General features: G+C 42.4%; 1 long non-coding RNA gene across 1 annotated transcript in view; it reads right to left on the bottom strand.

The window, feature by feature from the left end:
* LOC308234849 overlaps window positions 1-16,714 on the bottom strand; it is a 44,944-nt gene extending 28,230 nt beyond the window's left edge. Inside the window, exon 1 of the long non-coding RNA XR_013959142.1 lies at window positions 16,667-16,714. This is a non-coding gene — a long non-coding RNA (uncharacterized lncRNA). The remainder of the gene's footprint in view (window positions 1-16,666) is intronic.
* Window positions 16,715-17,070: the final 356 nt, after the last annotated feature.

Below are 17,070 nucleotides of genomic sequence, written 5' to 3'. Positions count from 1 at the left end.
ACTAGGAGAAACTCACTATTCCCTAAATCGACTGCACCAGATTTTCCCAGTCGCTACTCCATTCCCAGCCTGCATGTATAGGGAAGTCCTTAGAGAGACCAAGTGGTGAAATCCAAAGAGCAAAGGCTCTGGAATAAGAAGCAGCTCAGATTGGATTCTGGCTCTGTGACTTACTACCTGCTGAGCTCAGCTCCCTCATATAAAGGAATACACAGTACTACTGCCTCGCTAAAGAGTTCTAAGACGGTGCATATTAAGAGTGGTTGTCACATCACAGTCTCTCTAGTACAGATTATTGTTGTTTTATTAAAGGGTTGTAACTTGAAGATCCCACCCTTTGTAAGGCAGTTCAGGTCCCAGGAATCAAGGCAGCATTCCTTTGGGCCCGTGGTCGGCAAACTGCGGCTCACGAGCCACATGCGGCTCTTTGGCCCCTTGAGTGTGGTTCTTCCACAAAATACCACGGCCTGGGCGAGTCTATTTTGAAGAATTGGCATTAGAAGAAGTTTAAGTTTAAAAAATTTGGCTCTCAAAAGAAATTTCAATCGTTGTACAGTTGATATTTGGCTCTGCGGACTAATGAGTTTGCCGACCACTGCTTTGGGCAGAGCATCCCTCTTTGTCTTAGTCAATTAGGTGAAGACACAACAAACAGACTCCAGAAGCATCATTCCATTTTCTCTAAGTAACCAGTTTAGTGATATTAAATGAGAAAGTGCCGTTCTTATTCACAAATTTTAACAGAATATGTTATTTAACAGAATGTTATTTTCCTTAAAGAGATTCTACTAAATTCAATTCAACAACTATTCCTGCAGTGCTATCTTGTTTGACACCCTTGTGTTAATTGGTGAACAAGACAGACATAATCCTTGCCATTATGAATCCTCAGTTTCATAGGGTTTAACTAAAAATAAGCAGGCAATTAAAAATAATGTGAAACATGCTAGCTTAGAGAATATGCAAAATGCTATAGAAACAAAACCTCTCATCTAGGCAGGAGTAAAGGCTAGTAAAGAGTTAAGCAGGGGAATGTGATGCATGGTGCTGGGATGGGGGTGGAGGAGCATTATTCCAGAAAGAAAGAACAGCAAAGGTGGGCTGAGTGGCAAAAAAAAAAAAAAAAAAAATGATGAACAGAAGAGCCTGCAGGGTCCAGCTGTGAGGAGGTCCTGTGGGGTGCACTGCTTCAAGTGTTTGAAGTTTATCCTAAGCACAAAGGGAAGCCATCAGAGCGCTTCAATTAGGGCAGGCAGGTCAGATCTGTATTTTAGAGAGATAGCCATGACCTGGGATGGAGAATGGATTCAAGGCAGCAAGACTGAAGGCAGCAAGACTGCCAGGAGGCTGCTGCAGTAGCCAGGGGAGAGAGGGTGTTTTACTGGCGAAGTAGCCATGGGATCTTGGAATAGAAAGGGCTTTCTGGGTCACAACCATCCCACATTGTGCACAAATCTTGGCAAATTTTACCAAACACTTGGACATTTCAATTAATTGCAAGCATACTTTGTGAGTTTCATTTTTAACTGGCAAAGCATTCTCACATAAATAGGCTCTAGCCAGGGAATTATTTATTCCAAAAAGCTCTGAGAACTGGCAGACACAAAGCACTCCAGACTTACAAGGCTGAAACTGCCAGTCGGTCAGGTAGGGCCACTGTGACAAATAGAAAAACAGCTGGAACAGACAGTAAATGTTTGCTCTGCTATAAGAAAAAGTTCTCAACAGATATTGGTCAAATAAATGAAAGGACACATGAGTCAAAGATGTTGGCTTATCTTAGACCTTCAAGGATGGAGATGGGAGGGAAGATCTGTATTGAAGAGACTCTGTGAATGAAGGTAGGAAAGTGGAGAATGAGAGAGAGAGTTCTGCTTAGGAAAATGTAAGCTGTGAGCACATACACGGGTGATATAGTAAAGAATAACACAAAATGTAGATGACAGTTGGAATGCAGGAAGCTTGGAGGATGAAGATTTCGAAATTCTTTTTTAAAAGAGGGATACATTGGAGATTTCTGGGTTTGAAAGTAGGTAAATCAGAGTTAGACCCATCACCTTAATGGGTCAATTTCTTCTTTTTTCTCTCTTCTTTCCATTTATGTTCTGCTCTGCTGGTTTGCACTCATGTGTGTGCATGTTGCAGAGGGTTATCAGGTTCATAATACAAACGTTCCTTTTAGGGATTTGCTGCCCTCCACGCAAATCTTTATTATAACTTTCTTTCAACTTTGCCCTCTTTCCTGTCTTTTCCTTTTTCACGAATGCTTCACTTCCATACTTTTCCTCATGTTGTGTAGTTGTGACTCTCTGCGAGGGGGCACAGGCTGGCATGGTCTCTGCAGGGCGTGTTCTCCATCAGTGCTGCTTCTGACCACAGCCCTCTCCACGGACCAGCACTTCCCAGTGCAGGCTGCAAACTCTGACATCCAGAGTGAAAGCTGATTCCTCAGTAGGAGTGGCGTCTATGGTTCTGTCCTAACCGGGAGTGGTAAGGACCGGAAATCTACTCCTTGGGAAACCCCAGCTTTGAAGCAAACAAGACAGGCTTTTTAACATTTCCATGAGGAGAGCATCCTCCCAAGAGGCAAAACAACTATGACACCTATGGTGGTTTTTAGTTTCCTTCCAAGCTCAAAGGATCTTTGAGCAGGATTGCCGTGGATCCTTCTTCCATGGGATCAACACAGTGGCAGAGGGAATTCAGACCACTGAGCCAATAGTGCTGAGTGGACACACAGGATTGGGTGTAGAGTAACTCTTCCATGTGGAGACTATCAGACTGCACCGACACCCCACTCCCACTCATATCAAATATTTCCTCCATATCCTCTTGTGACATGGAGATGAGCTACAAGCAGGTCCTAATGTTACCCGACCCCATTCAAATTAAGAGATACACAGTGAAGCTTTCTGGTCCATGTACTATATCCTATTATAGAGCTTCGCAAGTGTCATGGTTTAGCAAAAACGTATTTGTAATTCACTATGTGCCAGGCCTGGAGAATTACTGGCAATCCAAAAAGATATTGTCTCTTCTCTCACAGACCTTATAGTCTAGTAGGAGAAACAGGCACATAAAACCAAATGGCAAAGCATTGTGATCGTAAGCGCTCTGATAGATGCGTGTGGGGTGCAGCAGGAGCAGAGGAAGAAGTTCCCTTCATGATAAGGAGCGCAGATAGTATAGAGGTTTAGAGCAGGAGCAGACAGATGGGGTCAGCATTCCAGCTCAAAGCTTCATAATTTTGTGACCTTGGGCATAATATTTAACCCCTCTATGCCTCAATTTCTTTTCTGTATATGGAGATGAGGAAACGCCTGTCTCATGGGGTGTCTGTGCAAATTAAATGAGATGCTACATGGAGAATGCTTTAGCACACATGGCACATAGACAGTGCTCAATAAATGTTGGCAGGGTTATGTTTATTTGAGTTCCCGGCACATTTATTATTTATCCAACCATGCCAACCTGCTTCCTGGATCCCCACACCATGCTCTCTCCATGCATCTGTTCACACTGTTCCCTCCACTTTAGTTTCCCCTTTTCTCCAACTGCATATATTAAAATCCTCCCCATTTCTATTGGTTTCCTATAGCTGCTATAGCAAATTAATATAAGCTAGTTGGTTTGAAACAATAGAAATTTATCCTATCATAGTCCTGAAGGCCAGAAACCTAAAAGCAAGTGTCAGCAGGGCTGCACTCCCTCTGGAGGCTGCAGGGAGCGGCTTCCAGCCTCTGTGGCTGTCCCAATCCTTGGTTTGTGTCCACATCACTTCAATCTCTGCCTCCACGGTCACATTGCCTCTTCCTCTTCTGTCTGTCAGATCTCTCTCTGCCTCTTAATTGTGTACTTGCCCTTGGATTGAGTAGGACCCATCCAGATAATCCAGGGTAAGCTCCTTCTCTCAGAATTTTTTACTTACTCACATATTTTGCCATGTAAGGTAATGTTTACTCTTGTAACATTTAAGGTCATAGTCAAAGGTTCTAGGGACTAGCACATGGGCACATCGTTTGGGGGCCCCATTCAGCCCACTAGATGATCTCTTAAGAACCAAATAAAAGCTACTTCCAGCATGAAGCCTTCCCTGATAGCCTCCAGCTCACGTAGTATTTCCACAACCTGAGAATTTATAGTTCTCCATTTTTACATTTCTTAATACCTTATTATTCTTTAGCTTTTAAAAGTAGTTATTTTCTGCAAATAAATTTTTTCCTACCAGACATTTTTAAAGAAAGCTACACCAAAGGAATTTAAATTTCCTTATAAATGGAAGAGTATATTTCTTTTTTAAAAAAATTACACTTTATATTCAGTATTATTTTGTATTAGAAAGACATATATAACTTAAAGTTCCTTGACTTTAGAGACCATAGCATTTCAACTTGATGTTGACTACTAAATTTTTTAGCATAAAATAGACTGAAGTTGATCTTTGTTACAGGGATGGATCACTGGATAGACAGGTATATAGATTGTTGATTTTTTTTCAGCTTTTGTAAATAGTTTTGTTTCAGAAGCAAGTATGTTTAACCAAATTTTGGAAAGGGTAGCCCTGTGAAGATGCTGTCAAGTAGAACAGCTTTCTGACATTAGGCTGTGATCTTTGGATTCTAAGTGATTTCTCCACATATCCTCCAGAACAGGAGATAATTCCCTGATAACACATGTTCTCTTCAAGTCATGGAAAATGGAAAATGCATGTCTCTTTCATAGTGGCTGGAGACTTCTTAACTTCTTGGGCAATGCCAGTTAACATGCTAGGTGTTGGCTTAGAGTTAGAGAGGTCAACTTAGCAGTTAGCAGGACACATAGCCAAATCACAGGATCTCAAACACTGCCCCGCTAGCTTCTAATTATCTATGGTCACGTTGAAGTCTGTAAGGTAGTCACAAAGTATGGTAATAAAGATGTCTTTTGTTGGACAGTCAGTCTGTAAAGTGTAAGCAATGATTGATCTGACAGGCTAATCCACAGGCCATCTGCAGTCTGTCTAAAGGATGTGTCCAGCTCAACCATCAGACTCAGGCTCTTTCCAACTTGACCTTTTGCCTGAGCTGTGGGGAGGAACATTGGCTTATGGTGCTGTGGTCCAGCTGCATTTTCACTCATAAGCTCCTCTGTATGCTGGTCTACATTCCTCTCTGCTAACAAGTTCCCAGCAGTTGAAGGACTATCTGATAGCTGGCCAGTCTTCAGTTTCATCATTTAGGTGTGTTAACATCTCAATATGGAATGTGGAAACACCAGTGAGGGAGGTGTCACTCGAATTTTAGGAGGAGCTCCATATTGACCTATAAGGGCTCAGAGCTGAGGATCAGACCATCACTCTCAGGAAGGGAGCAGTAACAGACAACTCTCCCCCCCATAAAAGTCAAATAGTTTGGATCTCTTCTGGGCACATGTGCGCATGTGCCTGACTGCTGGGAAGGGCAGAGTTCAAGCACAGTTCCTGGACTCAGTCCATCACTTTGGATATAATTCTCCACCCCCTCTCACTTTGTTTTGTGATTACAGATATTGTTTTTCAGTATCTGTTAAGTGGTGGTCAATACTTCATTTTATGGTTTTTTTAATGAAACAATTCTTTTGGAAGTAGGGGTTGTTTAGGAAATGAATAAATAGGAATAGTAATAAATTAAAATAACACAAACCTTTTCCCAAAAGTTAAAATGTGAACAAATGGCAGAAGGAAGGAAGGAAGGAAGGAAGAAAGGAAGGAAGGAAAGAAGGAAGGAAGGAAGGAAGGAAGGAAGATTAGCCTGCTAGAAAAAGAAATACTCTTGGTTTGAAAGAGGTGAAATACAGTTCAGCCTTGTCCCTGACTGAGTCCTTAAATAAGTCATTTATTTTCCCTGTGATTCTGTTTTCTTCTGCCAAATAACAAACATATTCAAGCATCTGCTAAGTACTAAGACCTGTGCTAGAAAACAAAAAAGCTAACATTTTATGGAGATATCCCCATGTACAAGGCATGATACCCAGCCTTCTATGAGCATTACATCATCTGATGGCACATCCACTCAATAAAGTCAGTGCTATCTTGAGCCCATTTTACAGAGGGGAAAACTATAGTATTTTTATGATGGCAAGCTGTGAAGCTATTATTAAAAACCAGCCTTTGGACTCCAAAACCCTGACCTAACACAATAGATTTCCTTCAAGAAACCTGGGACAGGCAATTGGCAGCTCATTTGGGCAATAAATAGATGGAGAAAACATGGGGGGGGGGGGGGGCACAGACAAAATAAACAGACTTTGAAAGCATGTTTTGGTAACTTGGAAAAAGAAAAGATTAGTAAAAAAAAAAAAGTGTGAAAATGAAGAGGAAATAAAACTTGTAGAGATGGTACTGTCTGAAGAGTTCATTATAATTCCACCCTAGGATGCTAAATGTTCCTCTCATCTATACTAATAAAAGAATAATAATATGCTAATTAGACCAGGAGACCTTCCGGACGTCCTTTTGGACAAAGCCATGGTGGTGGGGCCGAGGCAGAGGCAGTTAGGGGTGATCAGGCTGGCAGGGGAGGGCAGTTGGTGGTGATCAGGCCTGCGGGGGAGGGGGGGGGAACGTTGGGGGTGAGCAGGCTGGCAGGGGGGCAGTTGGGGGCAATCAGGCAGGCAGGCAAGTGAGCAGTTAGGAGCCAGTGGTCCCAGGTTGCAAGAGGGATGTCCGCCTACAGGTTTAGGCCAGATGCCACAGGGGTCCCAGGTTGGAGAGGGTGCAGGCAGGCTGAGGGACACCCTCACCCCCCCATCCCCCGTGCACGAATTTCATGCATCAGGCCACTAGTATATGTAATAATTTCCCATTAATTAGTTTGGTCTACGCACAAACTTCTCTAGTGCCAGCGGGAAATCTTCTAAAATATTCCTGATTATACCATGGCCCTGAATGAGTAACATAGTTACACGAACACATTGCTAAAAATGTACTCTGGCCTCCAGAAGAGAAGACGTTTGACAGCTCTGCTTTAACTATGTGACAGTTCTCTATTCAAGGTTTGCATCAGAATATTTGTACTCTTCATTGGTAACAGATGGACTCTCAGTTTAGCCATGAAAATGAACCCAGGCATAGCAGCCAACAGTACAGAGAAGAAAGCAGGAGGTGATGGGCATTAGAGCTAAGAGAACCTGCATACATTCAACATTTTTCTCCATCCCCCCCATTTGTTTGTTTGTTTGTTTGTTTGTTGAGAACTTAAAGCTAATATACAAGGCAGAAGAGCTCATATCCACACTGCTGCCTTCTCTGCCTAAGGAACTGATTAGCTCCCTGGTGCTTTGTAAATTCTATTAAAAAGTTCTATCAATTTTTATGCTTAATTATACATTTACAATCTGCCTTCTTGAATGGATTATGAGCCTCTGATGCATGCATGCTATAATGAAAAGAATATGGATGTTAAAGTCAGAAAGAATCATCCAAGGTCAAAGTTTGAAAGAGGTAGAGGCAAGCTAGTTAACCTTTTGAGCTTCCTTTTCCTCATCTGCCAATTGGAGTGAGGATAATATCTGCTTATTAGAGTTCATGTGAGGAGGAATTAAGAGAATATATGGGAAATGTTAGCACAGTTCTAGTCACTCAACAAAGCATAATTACTTTTTTATTATTCTTGGGTCGCTAATACCAAGTGCCACAAAATATGCATGCCTCCAAAAATGCTGGTTATTAACTAAATGAATACATGTTTCCTATGGCTAATAATTAATCAATGTAATAAAACTACAAAGGAACCATTGGAAATAACCAATTATTGGTGAAGAACAATTTGAGGATTGATGAAATATATCCTGAGAGGTTTCCCAGGTCTTGGTGGTCCTGTTGTGTGTGTCAAGGTTACTGAAGTGACATATGAGTCCAGGCCCCCTCTCCCCAGGCATCCAATGCATTAATAATATTCTTCTTTATTCCCAAATTAAGGTAATCACTCACTGCCCTGGGGTAGCCCTAGGACCTTAAGCAAATTGTTGTTTCCACATCTTTAAAGGAGCAATAATAAATCTGTTTCATAAGAACCTAATAGGGTTTACATTTGAAAATATGAATAGTGTAACTGCACACAAGACTATTAATGTAAACTTTTTTCCCTCCTTCCCACCTTTCTCACCCTTTGATAGGCTTATGGTGCTAAAAAGAAAAGATTGAAATGACAGACTCAGCCACATCAAGGTGTCGCTGACTAATGACCAGTTGCTCAAAGTTTTCCTCTCCTGGTCCCAGCCTCTTTGGTTCATCTTTCCTGACAGCTGGGATCACTTAATCCCCACATGCACATCAGACCTGCTCCTGCTCCTACAGCAAGTGCCCTGTTTTCCTGCCAGAGGGATTTAAACACCTCTTTCAAATGTGGGGTGGGGGAGAGGAGGGAAATAAATCATTCACAGACCCACCCATCCATCCACGCCTGCCATCATTCAGTAAACATGTAAGCAATAGATATCATGTGCCAGGCCCTGAGCTAAGTACTAGAGACATGAAGACAAAAAGTAATAATAGTAATAATACATGGACCATGCCCTCCAGTTGCTCACCATTTAGCGAGGGAGACAGAAATATAAACAGATTGCTGCAATACAGCATGATGAGTGCAATGTAAGAGGCAGGAGCAAGGTACAGTGGGGGATGCTTCAACTGTGTCATAAAGAAAAAGCCTCAGCCTGGCCAGTGTGAGTGCTGGCCCATGAACCAAAAGGTCACCAGTTCGATTCCCAGTCAGGGTACATGCTGGGGGTTGTGGGCTCCATCCCCAGTAGGGGGCAAGCAAGAGGCAGGCAATTGATGCTTCTCTCTCATCCATGTTTCGGTCTCTTTCTCCCATCCCCTTCCTCTCTCTAAAGTCAATGAAAACATATTTAAAAAGAAAAAGAAAAAGCCTCAGCTCATCCATTCCCTACCTTAAGTACTAGTTCTCATTTCTGAAATGTCTTAGTAGCCTTCCTGGCAGCCCCGTGCCTCTAGGACAAAAGTTCTACTTTGCTCTAGTCAATGCATATCCCAGAGGCCCAAGCCTTTCCCTCATTTCCAATCCCACGAATAGGGCCCACAGCATGTTACTAGGCCACCCTGATGTTTCACTCCTGCCTGGATTATGAGACTGCCTCTGCAGAATGGCCCATGATCCCATCCGCCTTCTGGCTGGCTCTGCAACTTTGTTCAAGCTACTCTAGAGTGAATGGGAGCCCTTGTGCCAGACCAGGATTTACTCGGTGCCTACAGTTGTCTCCTCCATCCTCACCATCACCTCCAGTAGAATCCCAACAGTTTTCCCAGAGGATCTTTCTGTGCTCTGAGTCTGAGAACCACCCACCCAGAAGGCAAGTACCACACCCCCCTATAGCTGGGAAACAAAGGCTCTTTGATATTCTTCCCCATAACTCTTCTTTCACCCTGTCTGGGGATAGAAAGCATTCAAGATCAATACTTTCTGAGTGTTTGCTATGTACCTGAAACATAGGGTAGGGGGATATTGAGGAGGTAGTGGTGAGTGACTGCACAGCCCCTGGGTCTCCCTGAAGTCCCATCTGTGATCCACACACTGGCACAGCTCTTCCCAGAATGTAAGCAGTGGTAGGCAAGGAAGTGGTAGCTGTCTCCAGTGTTCCATGACTCAAAAAAAAAAAAAAAAAAAAAGCTATTTTTGTAGAGATCCTATAATTGAAAGTAACAAAATTAAACAAAGACCAATAGTTGGGCAGATTTCTTTCCCATCTAACTCACTCTGATTCTCACAACCTCTTAGGAGAGATATATGTATATTAATCATAATTATACTTTTAAAAACTTTCAAGAACAGCTATGACAAGTGCTAAAATTAAAATTATCTGCTATATGCCAGGCATTGTGCTACTTACAAAGCCAAGGCAAGGTGAATTAGAGACCATTTCTACCCTATGCCACTCACAGTATAGAAAAAAAATACAAAATAAAATTACTATAAATTATAAAATGCACTATATTTAAGTGATCAACTCTGCTTCAGGATGGCATGTGGCAGAAGACTTTTCATAGGCCCAGAATCCAACCTGAAAATATGACTTCCACATTTTATACAATGTTGTTGTGAAATCCTAGACACCTAGTTACCTCGACCTATATATCAGAGCCGTGACATTTGGGGCATATCTCAATGGGGAAGCATTTTTAAAGAAAAATGTATTTCAAGACCTTCACATGCCTGTTGGAAAAGAGAGGACTATGCAGCTATGTAAAAATAGCTTCAATTTATTGGTGCTAACATTATGCTGAGCTTCATGCAAAGACTCATACATAGTACTGTAAGCAATTCTCACAACTGCCCTCTAATGTTGGTATTGTTATTATTCCTAGTTTTCAAATGAAGGAACTAAGCTTCAGCTACAATTCTGAACTTGCTGGGATTTGAGGTCTCTCTCACTCCAGCATCCCCCATAATTCCCGCTATAATTTGCCACCTTGAATAACCTTCTTCATTCCTTCTGAGCTTTGTCTTTTCTTTAGTTTAGTATTTTATTGGTAGGATTTTTCTGGGTCCTTTAGATTCACGTTAATGCATATTGACTGATGCCAGGTGCTCTGCCGGGCATACCGAAGAAAAGAAATCCTTTACCTCAAGAAGAATTTAATCTTTTAAACCATTCTCACCCTCTTGTGATTAGAAAGCATGGTCCTATTACTTCTCAGGTGCTCCAGAGCCTGTCTGTCATTTAATAAATAAAATAATAAGGGACATATACTTGCATTAGGCACAGGGCACACAGATTCAATAAGAAGTGGTCTCCAGGGGCTCCCAGTCTAGCAGTGGGAAAAAAGACTTTAAACAAACAGAATTATTGATGCAGTGGCAGAAACAGGAAGGAAGTGCTGTGCAAACTCGGAGAAGGGGAGAGGGAGCAAATAGGACTTCTTGGAAAAGGGTGCACCTGCACAGAGTCCAAAAGGTTGAGTAGAAACAGGGCCAACTTGGGGATGGGTTGTAAGAACATTCACGGCAGAAAGACAGCAACGTGTGAAGGCCCTGAGAAGAAAGTTTCTGCCTAAAACAGAAGAAGCACACCTAGATAGACATTGATTATTCTAAAGCAATATACAAGCTCTGAGCACAAGGTTAACAACACAAGGTTAAGGCTTTAGCATTAGGCAGATGTGATCTCAAAACTGGCACTCTCTGAACCTTGAGTGCCTCATCTCTAAAATGGGCTAATACCTATTGTGAGGAATGAATGAAATCATGCCTAGCCATAGTTTAACAATGGTGAGCATTACTCATGTTCTTATTGGCACTTCTCTAGTATAGGATGACAGAGTAGACCATTACCGTCAGATTAGGGGCTTATATTATGCACTGTTTCAAGCCATAAAATACTACTGCAGAATCCCCTTCATAGTCTCAGAGGGAGGATATGGATCAGTGCTGTTTATGGTAGGAGAGCCATAATTCTCCTGTGATCAGGCCAGGCACATCTATGAACAACACATACAGGAGAAAGCTATAATTGACATCCAGGTTTGCTTTCTTTTCTAAGAATGGTAATAGCCTCAGCTTCGTTCCTTCCTCTCAGTGAGCTTGAGCAGAACAAAAGCAGAATGTATTTCATTGCACTGCCAACACCTCATTTCATTTCTCTGGAATAATTCTCTGGGTGTATCCTTGGCTGTTTCTTATTTATCAGTCCTTTCCCAGTGCAGTTTAGGAGATCTTAAAGGACAGATGCTGAATCAATATCTGAGCTTTATGTGGGCCCTGGAAGGGACCCGAGTACATAGTGAGGGCCCAAGGCTGCCCTGAATGCAACCCTGTCCCACTGAGTTAGCTCCTGACCTGGAAGAGGTAGGCTGCAAAGACTTCTTTCTTATGGTTTCCCCAGACCCCAGAAGGGCCCAAGATGCCTGACTTTCAGAGATTATAAAATTGTTGTCTCATGTGTGGAGCGCGGCTACAGTGCTTGGACAGGTTCAAGCCTTGGACTGATGAGAGGGCGCAGTCCTCTCGTGGCCACGTGCAAGTCCCAACTTGGATGGCAGAGCCTCCCAGCACAATTATAGCCAACAGCTATAGCTGTAAGCTTGAACCTTTGGTCCCAACACGTGGCCCCATATGCCTAATGCCTAAGTGATATAGGCTGCAAGTAAACAAAGTTTGATCAGGTGCATGTAATTGAGTGGGACTGAAACCCACGAGAATGTTGTAAACATCTTGATCATGCCCTTACTTTGTCTCGTGGCATCTGGCTATAAAATAAAGACACAGCTTGTAGTCTGTGGCGCTGCTGGGACCCCATCAGGGAAGCAGCGTGTCCCACCGAGTCCCAGTTTTCATTCTCTTCTCTTTTCTAATCTTTCACCGCCCCAACTCAGGGTCACTGAACCTGGCTGAGCTGGCAAGGCACATAAGCGCCCTGGGGCTATGCCTTGGCCATGCCAGCTCCCCACACTCATGTCCACCACCGCCACCACACCCCACTGAGACCTGGAGTTGCCCTTTCACTGGCTCTGAAATAGGAGTCAGCTGTCCTGAGTTCTAGTCTTAGCTCTGTTGTGTGACCTTCAGGAAATCACTGACTCCTCTGGTCTGTTTTCTTTCTTGAAAATTGGCTGATTGGGATAGTGAGTTTCCAAAGTTACTTCTAGTTCTGTTCTATTTAGAAAAATGAGCATGCTCTTGTTCGGCATTTTAACAGCCGTGTACTCACTCATTCCATTAGTCATTCTTTCATTCATTCCAGAAACATTTATTGCATACTTACTCATGCCAGGCACTCTGCTGGGGACACTGCTGAAAACAAAAGTTTTGTGGTTTTGCCACTTTTGCTGTCTTGCAGGTGATAGGGACACCAACACAAGAAACTAATTACAAATGCTATGAGTTAATAAAAGGGGGAGGAGGGTAAGGGATAACTCCTTTCTACCCTTCTCAGTACAAAACAGGCTGAGACTTGCAAAGAGAGTTGAGCACTGCATGTAAAGTCTCATGAAGACAATGTGAGCCCTAGCTGGTTTGGCTCAGTGGATAGAGTATCAGCCTGCTGACTAAAGTTCAATTCTGGGTCAAGAGTCAAGGGCACCTTCCTTGGTTGCAGGCTCCTCCCCAGCCCCAGCCCTGGTTGGGCTCCTGCAGGAGGCAACCAATCAATGTGTTTCTCTCGCATTGATGTTTCTCTCTGTCTTTCCCTCTTTCTTCCACTCTCTCTAAAAATCAATGGAAAAATATCCTCGGGTAAGGATTAACAACAACAAAAAGACGAAGTGAGATATGTTTAGACATGAGCAACCTGAGAAGAGTAATTGAAATACTAAGGAGATTTGAAACTGGGCCACATAAAGAACCAAGTTCGATGGGTAGCTCAGTTGGTTGGAGTGTTGTCCCATACACCAAAAGGTTGGGGATTTGATTCCTAATCAGGTTTCATTCCTATGTTGTGGGTTCTATCCCCAGTTGGGGCGGGTATGGGAGGCAACCCATTGATGTTTCTCTTTTTCCTCCCCCCTTCTCTCTCTATCTAAAATCAATAAATATATATCTTCAGGTGAGGATTTTTTTAAAAAAAAGGAACCAAGAAAGGGAAGAGTTGGTAGAGGTAAATGGAAATTTACAACAACAAAAAAGTTTCTAAATTCATTGAAATACTGTCATGTGGTAGAAAGATTAAACTTTGATCATTATTCTAGATGGTCTCATGAGATAAAATTATGACCAATGACTAGAAATTGGAGGGCAATAGGTTTTGTCTCAACATACAAAATCTCACAAACTAAATATACAGCAGAATAGGCTGCTTCAGGAGGCAATGAATCCCTGTCACTGAAAGTGTTGAACTGAGGCTGGAAGGAAGACAGTACAGGCAGAGCACATAAACTGTGGTGAATATCAAGATAAAGAACAGGCAATCGATCCACAATAAGTGAATGAAGGAATGACTAAAGGAATCAATATAATCAGGGACCCAACACATACTGAAGCTTTAGGGGCTGAAAAATATTACCTGTAAAATTCCTCTCATTCTGAGAAGCTAGAACTCTATAGATATATGATTTTAATAGAACTTTGTTGGCTAAAGAGTTATTTGAGGAATATAAAGGACATCCCCATCATAAAAATATTTTCTCATCTTGAAATTTCAAACGACCTTGATTTTTTAATCTATAAAATGGGAACATTAATATTTATATCATGAGGTATGTTCTTTAAAGATTAAAAGAGAAGTACTATTACCTTGGGCTTAAATAAATAAACTCATGCAAAGCATGTAGAGTAGTAGCCGGTAGATAGTCATTGTACCTTTGGGAAATAGGATTTGTTCCTTTTACACTCTAAAGACCTCTTCACTGGAGTGGCACATTAACATGATCATTACACAAACCATAGGGGACAGGGTTGTTTGGAGAAGGAGCAAAAGCTTGAATTCTTGAACTGATTGGACTTGAGCCATCTGAACACTCCCAGATAAGAGACACATCCATAACATAGGAACAAATGAAAATGCCAGGGGCTCGGGCATGGATGAGGAAAAATAGGAAAGAAAAAAAAAAAAAAAAGGTAGATCACCAAAGCAACATCTAGTGAGTGGACTGAGCTAATAAATACATTTTTGACTGTGCCTCAAAAATGTCTCTCAAATCTTGCTCCTCTCTCTATTTGCAGAGCCATTGCCCTCAGGACAGAGAGAAATAACATGGGTCAAACCAATGAAGCAGGAACCAGTGAGAGCAGGCAGGATCAAGACTAAAGATGGGAACCTGAATCAGTGTCCTGAGGGGTAGAGTGTGTGTGGCTGCAGAGGTGTTGCTCATGAGGAAGGAAAAGAGAAGGGTGTTAAGCTGGTTCAAACTATTGTAAAATCTTCCATGCGGTGCCACCTGCCTGCTTCAGCCCATCCTCCATGCTGCTTAGCAGAATGGTATTGCAAGAAAACAAAGCTGATTCTGAATGCTTAAAAACGACAATGAGATTACCATGACCATAAGATATAGTACACATTCCTTAGCCTGGGCCAGCCCAGTCCCACCTTCTTGGCATCATCTCCTCCCTCATTATCACATATCACAGCATGTTATGTGGGCTCATCACCATCCCCAGCACTGCTGAACCCTCTCTGATCACACTGCCTTACACATACCATTCTCTCCACCCTGACCCATGTTTCTGCCCCACAGCTCTCCCTCCCTGTCTGGGCCCTGCACAAATCCATCCTCTTCTTTACATTCTTCTCTCCTTAAGATCTCACTGTGCTACTCGGAAAACTTTCTCCAAATACCTCCAGCGCCTGAGCCCAATCCCCAGCCTCAACGGGCTTCGTTTTTACCCAGAATGCTTTTCTTCACATCTCCACAGTTTATAGAGTGAAGTCAGAGTCTCACTGCCCAATAGGTAGTGATCTTTTCAAAGACAGGGATTATATCATTATATACCAAGTGCCAAGTTAGTGACTAGGACTTGGTAGTTATACTATAAATATTTGTTAAATAAATGACTGATCAAACATTCAGCTTGAACTCCTTGGAAGTAAGACTCTTACCCAACAAAATGCGATTGCCTGCATATCTGCTATAACTCCTAATCTTTCTTGTCCTTGTCCCTTCACCATTCTCCCTTGTTATGTCCTTTATACATCTGTACAGCTATTTCAGCCTCACCAGACACTTAGTCATATCTTTTTATTTAATTTCTCTCTCCATAGATCGGCTGTGTGTAGATGTCTCGGCTGCAGGGCCTCACATTCGTAAACATCTGCTGGATGGTTTTACTGTTCAGATGCCTTCAACATTTTAATGGGAAATGTTTAGGAAGCCCACTCAATAAGCTGCATCATTTGCTCACACTCAAATGGGACTGAGATGTGTCCATCAATAACAATCCACACTGCATTAAAATATAAATTAAAACACATAAAAGTAAAATAAACTTCATTTAGACTTAATAAAATTTAATGCATCTTTCAAGAGTGCAAAATATGTTCAAAGGTAGACACTTTCAGAAAGAGCTTCCCTGACAGGAAAATGTCCCTCTGGAGGTTTGCTATGGGGATTCTGGATTGTTAGTAGCTTTGTTCCCATCATTTCACGATTTAATGTGCTTTCACTGACAGCTTTATTTCTGGAGTTTTGAAAAGGGCAGCAGCGTTTCCTCAAAGGGAGGAAAAGGCACCAACATCCTAGGCCTGAAGAAACACTTGAGAGCACTGTGTCTTAATTGTGAGCTTATGTTAATGATAGAAGCAGGGCAAGCTGGTGGAAAACAGGGGTGATTGCATACCTCCCAGACCTAGCTCACTCTCCTCTAATGAAAAGCAGAGCTGGATCTGGCTTCCCTTAGCATACAGCCTGGATGAGCTGACATGCGGATTCCCTGTTGCTGTCCATGACTTCTGTGATTTAAGAGAGGAGCTGACTATGTTTTTCACCACATTAAGCGCAGTGAAACCTGTGATGAAGTGCCATGCTCTTTTCCAGGGCCCAGGATGGAGAGCCCTGATGACTGAGGTGTTACTCACACAGCATCTCTCTCCCCACTAGACAGTAAGTATCACGTGCCCAGCAGCTCTCTGCCTGCTTGGGACCCAATCACCATCATGACCACAGTGGTGACTGGGCAGAGAGGTAAGTGCAGGCTTCACAAGCCGCTGGGTGGATTTTCCCGGAAGACATGAGACTTTTGGAATTCCCAGCCTCACTGACCTTTCTTTCTTAGTGTTAGGCTGCACAGGAAGCTTCTTCAAATCATTCCGAAGGCATTAGAAGAATGATGGCAGTTCTGAGAGGAACCCGAGGCCTCTAGTAGCATCTGTCAGTAGTATGCTCAGGCATAACCGCATCAGTCCAGTGGAAAAAGAAAGGGAAAGAGACAGAGAGATTGATTACATGTATTCTCTGTTGTTTTCTCACACTTTCTCTTGTTTCTAGTGTATAATAAATAACTCCTTGTGACTATGGGAGGTTGCATTGAGTAAGCCCTGTATGAGGTCTTTATGGTGTCCTTTTTTTCCTTAAAGACGTGGACATCTATGTATATTTGTGTGTGTGTGTGTGTGTGTGTGTGTGTGAATGCACATGCATGTACTCGAACATGTGCAAATCTTTAT

Source organism: Plecotus auritus (genome assembly GCF_963455305.1).
Source record: "Plecotus auritus genome assembly, chromosome: 9".
In the NCBI taxonomy this organism is placed as follows: Eukaryota; Metazoa; Chordata; class Mammalia; order Chiroptera; family Vespertilionidae; genus Plecotus; species Plecotus auritus.
The sequence above is the reverse complement of the archived record's forward strand: the minus strand, read 5'-3'. Positions and strand labels throughout refer to the sequence as shown.